The sequence below is a fragment of the Brassica rapa genome, chromosome A02 (assembly GCF_000309985.2).
Source record: "Brassica rapa cultivar Chiifu-401-42 chromosome A02, CAAS_Brap_v3.01, whole genome shotgun sequence".
NCBI lineage: Eukaryota > Viridiplantae > Streptophyta > Magnoliopsida > Brassicales > Brassicaceae > Brassica > Brassica rapa.
The window spans coordinates 13,109,235-13,115,429 of record NC_024796.2 but is presented as its reverse complement, the minus strand read 5'-3'; the positions used below and the strand labels follow the sequence as shown (position 1 = coordinate 13,115,429).

Here is a 6,195-nt window from a genome sequence, read left to right as displayed (position 1 = left end):
ATCCTTTCTTCTCGCTAAAAGCACTGATTTAGCTCTTCGACATTGTTCGGGTGAGACAATCATATTGTACTCCCTCTTTATCTCGTCCACCATCTCCTGTGACTTAATTTTAGGATTAATTCTAAGCCTCTCCTCAAAAAGATGCCCAATTGTTCCACTCTTAAAAAACTTTGTGTAACCGGATCTTACACAAATATGACTGTCATTATACACTTTCACCATTAACTTGTTTCTGCCTCTCTCAAAGGAACAATAGACCCTCCAATGACACTTTTCTTCTACATGTTGTGTACAGTGGGCACCAAGCCGATCAGATGGAGACTTGTAGAACTTAATATCATATTGTGTCTTCAAAGAGTACTTGAGAACAGTGTACTTGAACTCCTCAACAGTGTTAAAAGTCTTTCCTATCGCAAGAATGTCATCAGGCCCGTAGTTAAATTGCCTACCTTCTTCTTCCGCATCACGATCATCACTGAATAAAATCATCGTCCCAAATATCATCGCCACTATCATCGTTAGCATCATACAAATCACTTCCATCTTCTTGTGCAGCAGCTTCAAAGTGAGAAGACAAGTCAGTCTCTCTGACCTCTGCTTCGAATAACTCATTCTCCTTATATCCATCCCTATCTTCAACTATAACCTCACAATCATCTCCCTCAACAGATGAAGAAGAATCCGACTCTGCAATCACCTCTTCGTTATGAATCTCTTCTTCTTTTTCAACAATATTAGTTACTCTTTCTTCAACAATAACAGGCCTATAACAAAAATTAACGTACTTAAATCAAACAAAAAAATTTACTGCACTCAGACATGATACAACATAGCTTAAGTGGTTACCTTTCAACCTCTGTCGAATTAGGAATTGTGAGCTCGACATAAAGAGGTGGTGCCCTCTGAACTGGAAGTTTATTCCGTTTTCCACTAGGGTTTCCGAAAAACGTTTTCACCACACTGATTCCAAATTGCTCTGAGAAAATCAATTTTAGGGTTCTTGAGTTTTGAAAGCAAAAGCCATGTTCCCTTTTTTCTTTTTTCTTTTAATTATAATTAACACCTCTAACGATGAGTTAACGTCTGATTTATTAAAGTCTAATTTTGCATAATTAATAATGACTTCAGGAATAAATTTGCATAAGTTGTAGTTGAGTATTAAAAGTGCTAATTTAAAACACTTGAGGAATTAAAAACCCTTTTTCCATGAAATAAGTCATAATTTATGTGCTAAATATATAAAATATTTTTACTTTTTAAATTAGAAACAGAAATGAATATTTATTTTAAAAAACATATTTTAAAATATTTCTTAAATTTAGTTTGGGAAATTACCACAAATACCACATTCATAGTACCACTTTTCATGTTTACACTAACACTACAAAAAAAAAGACTAGTTTACATCATTTATTTTATATATTTGCATTAGTTATAAATGATGTAAAAAACTTTTACATCAGTTAAATAAATGACTTCGAAAGTGGTGATGCAAATAATTTACATTATTTTAATCAAAACTGATGCAATAAAATTATATATTTACATCAATTATTTTAAATGATTTTAAAATGTATCATTTGTAAGAAAATGATGTTAACTTTAAGATCAGTTATGCGAAATGATTTTAGTATTAGTGTCAATTAGAAAAACTGATTTGAATTGTTAAATCATTTATTATAAACTGATGTAACTGTAACATCAATTCTTAGAAATGATATTAGTAATTGTATCATTTATAACAAGCGATTTTAAATAATATATCATTTTAAACAATTGATGTTAACCTTAAATCATTTTTTTAAAGTGATTTTAATAATTATATCATTTAAAGCAAGTGATTTAAAGTATTATTATCATTTTACGTATTGATGTTAAATTTATATCAATTTTAAGAAGTGATTTTTATAATTGTATCATTTACAATTTAGTGATTTAAATTTCTATCATCATTTGTATATAATTGATGCTAAATCTATATCAGTTTTCATAAATGATTTTAATATATTTCACTTATATATAAATGATACAAATATTATTTTTATTTACATTTTTATGATTTAAAATATATATAAAAATGCAGGAAAATTAATTAAATGAATAAAACCTGATTTAGATAATAAATAAAGTATTAGAAATCAAATCAACTAATCCATCATGCAAATTCATAAAAATAAAATAAACTGAAAGTTACTGAAAATATTATTAAACTAATGTTGATGAAGATCACTGCCATTGCTTCCAACGTCTGAGTCTTAGTCTCTAACAGCATCATCACTCCGTTCCTGAAATAGAATTATACAACAAATCAGTTAATATTTTGAATAATTATTTATTATAAAACTAAAATTAATTATAATTTACCTGATTTGGATTTGGTGGAGATGGTACGTTGGCAAAAGCTGGGTTTGGTATGTTAGCAAAAGCTACAGCAAAACTTGAAGCCCATACTCTTGCCTAAATAATTAGTTCAGCATATATTAGTTTACATATATCAAAAGTATAAAAATACAATTAACTTATAAAATATATTATTACCTGTTCACCAGTTGAAGTACCAATTACTTGTTGGATGAATGTAGTCATTCCCTTGACTTGATCTGATAATTCTTTCACTTGTGACTTCAGGTCAATAACCATTTCTGAATTCTCTATCTCTTGTCTCGTAACAGGTGAATGGTTCACTAATTTTGAAGGTGTAGGTCCACGACCAACACACCGTACTCGTCCTGGACGCTCTGGACCAAAAACTTGTGCATATTCATCATCCAAACTAGCAATAGCATTGTTTGTCACATGTGACTTTTGGCCCAACAACGTCGTAAGTTTTTCCTAAACCACATTGATTTTCAGGAACATTTTCTGGTCGATTTTGAATCTCATGTGAACGAAATGACCCCATTGATTTTCATGAACATTTTCTGGTCGATTGAGCAATGTCTCACTTAGACTGTCTCGCTTGTATTCTTTCCAAAGACGTAGTTTGACATCTTTGCATCTGCTACCTAATGCACTCATCACAAACACTTTTCTCGTCGCTGGATCATCAAACCAGAATTTGGACTGAAATAATAATAAAAAACCAAACCATGTTCATCATACGAATATATTATCTTACATCTCAAAGTTAAAAATTTATAAAGAGATTAAATGTTATGTATTACCTGTATTACTTCCCAGACTTTATTTTTTATGTGAGGATTAACCATTCTCCAGTCACTGTAGTTAATGGGTAGCAAATTCACATCATTGCTTAGTTGACCTAACCATGACCCTAGTAGACCTCCCGACTCTCCGATTGGCTGGCCACTAACTTCGTCAAAATGAACAATCACTTTGCTATTTTGAATTTTCCAAACTTCTTTAGATGTTATCATTTTGCCTTCGATTTTCCCAGCAGTATCTTGTTAATAAAAACAAAATATGTGTTATATAATAGGCTAAATTAGCATGAAGTATCTATTTTTTTTATGAACGGAGCATATATAAATAATTCTAGCATTGCAACAAAAAAAGCTGATTATCTAGACAAGACATTGTGGAGAATAAACATTAGCTCTCTTGATAAACTAAGTTAATACGGTATAGCAAATAAATTAACTATAACTGAATCTTCCTTGCCCACAGAAATGACGGTGCCGTAGTGACTACGTTTAATAATATGTTCTCTGAATTTCAATTTAACTTTCTCTACACATTTAAAATATTTGATGACTAAATAACATAACAGTTTTAAGAAAATAAACAGTTTTAAGAAAATAAATTTCAAGTAAATGAAAGAAATAGTTTTTAGTTATATTACCTATAACTTCTATTTTCCATTTGAAACTTTTGTATTCGGCAGCAAGTGGAGGAGGCATGTCGTACTCTGTTTCCAGATATGGTAAATCATCTGGTTCTTGTGTTTCTGAGTCCATGTAATCCATGATCTAAAATAATTGAAATCAACAAATCTATGAATCAACGATCTCCTTCTCATTATTTAAAGTGAAGAATACAATACAATACCAAAAAAATAGAATTAGAGAGATACATCACCTTTACCCAATGAAATTCACCGATGTTAACTCGCAGAGATAGGTTGCGGGAAGTTTTCCCTAGAGAACGTGGATTTAGTATTTAGGAACCCTAATTAGAACAATTTTATTAGAGGTGGCCAGTTTATATAAAAACATCTTGTAATTTATCAAGCTCATCTATATCAAGAACTTTTGCAGATATATCTCTAAAAAATTGGCAAAGCTCGACAATGGCTGATGACACATCTGTAGGGAGCAGATTCCGAATTGCGACTGATAATAAATCTCTCATTATCACGTGACAGTCGTGGCTTTTTAAACCTGATAGCTTTCGACTGTTAACATCAACACAACTTGACAAGTTAGAAGCATAACCATCTGGCAGTTTAACATTCTTTAAGACACTTAAGAAAATGTCTTTCCCATGATTGTTAAGAGAAAAACATGCAGCTTGATATTTTTCATTATCATCAGGCCACAAGTCAGAACGTATATTTAGCTCACGAAGATCTTTTCTGGCATTCAGATTATCTTTCGATTTTGTTTTGTCATCCAACAATGTGTAGACTAAATTATCAAACACATTCTTCTCTATATGCATGACATCCAAGTTATGTCGCAACATTGTAAATTCCCAATAAGGCAGCTCAAAAAATATGCTTTTTTTCTTCCACTGCTGAGTACTAGATCCTCCGGCATCACTTCTGTCTCTCTTTCTTCCACCTACCACAGACTTATCTTTTTTACCAAGAGTAACATTAACTTGCTCTAATTGATGAATAATTGTGGAACCTGTCAATTTGGCTGGTGGAGATCTGGTTTCTAATTTTCCATCAAAATCTGCTCGATTCTGCCGAAAGCCATGATCTAGAGGAAGAAAACGACGATGACCAATAAAACAATTTTTTTTTCCATGTCGTAAACGTTGTCCGATTCCATCAAAGTTACAGGTTGGGCAAGCTGATGCTGTATACGTATTCAAACCCGACAAATTTCCTAAACCCGGAAAATCGCTTACTGTCCACATGATGGCTGCTCGCATGTCAAATGTTTGTTTTGTGGAAGCATCTAGCGTTTTAATACCATCAGACCATAGCTCTCAGATCTTTGATAAGTGGCTGCAAGTAAACATCAATATCATTACCAGGCATGTGTTTTCCGGGGATAACCATCGAGAGAATCATTGACGTCTGCTTCATTGACATCCACGGTGGAAAGTTATAAGGAAATAATATCACTGGCCAGATGCTATAACTACTACTCATTGTACCAAATGGGTTAAAACCATCAGTCGCCAACCCTAGTCTGACATTTCTTGGATCAGATGCAAAGTCAGGATATTTCTTATCAAACTCCTTCCAAGCCCTTCCGTCTCTTGGATGTCGTAGTTTACCATCATTGTTAGCAGCAGATCCATGCCATCTCATGTGGGCAGCAGTTTTTGATGACATAAATAAACGCTGTAACCGTGGCTTCAGGGGAAAGTAACGCAAAATTTTTGCAGGAGATCTCTTCTTCTTTTTTCCTGATCCAGATACTTCTGTGCTCTTTGTATCTTTCCAACGAGAGGCCTCACAGACTTTACAAACTTCCCTTTCTGCATCAGCTTTCCAATATAACATACAATCGTTTGGACATGCATGAATTGACTCATAAGTCATTCCTAATTTGCGAATAACCTTTTTCATGTCATTAAATGAATCTGGCAATTTGGCATGTGAAAATGCTTCTTTCATCAAATCAAGCACCATGGATATCCCCTTGTCACTAATGCCACACATACATTTTATATGGTATAACTTCAGTATAAAGGACAACTTCGTGAATTTATCGCATCCAGGATATAGCTCTTGATTGTAGTCAGCAAACATCTCATCAAAACCTTCTCCTTTTTTAGAATTTCAACTTGAAGCTGATGGTCTATCAGTGTCCATAGGTTGCCCAGGCGACCCTTCTTCATGTTCCTCATTCATATTTGCACTAATATCTGGAAAAATATCATCCAAGAGGTTGAAAGTTGAATCTAGTTCAACATGAGCACTATCAGAAGGTACTCTTGCATTTTCCGTGACACACATATCTTCTCCGTGTACTATCCAACTCGTGTAAGAACTTAAAAAGCCATGACAAATCAAATCACCTTCGATATCTTCCCTTGTCTTAGATTTGGCTAGAG

At 33.1% G+C, this 6,195-nt stretch overlaps 1 non-coding gene across 1 annotated transcript; it reads right to left on the bottom strand.

Moving 5' to 3' along the window:
- Positions 1-1,584: 1,584 nt before the first annotated feature.
- LOC103853409 lies at positions 1,585-5,897 on the bottom strand. The gene is made up of 5 exons (XR_004455098.1): positions 3,803-5,897; positions 3,165-3,262; positions 2,539-3,063; positions 2,365-2,457; positions 1,585-2,285 (listed from the first exon to the last, which is right to left on the bottom strand). It is a non-coding gene; the product is annotated as an uncharacterized LOC103853409 (transcript).
- Positions 5,898-6,195: the final 298 nt, after the last annotated feature.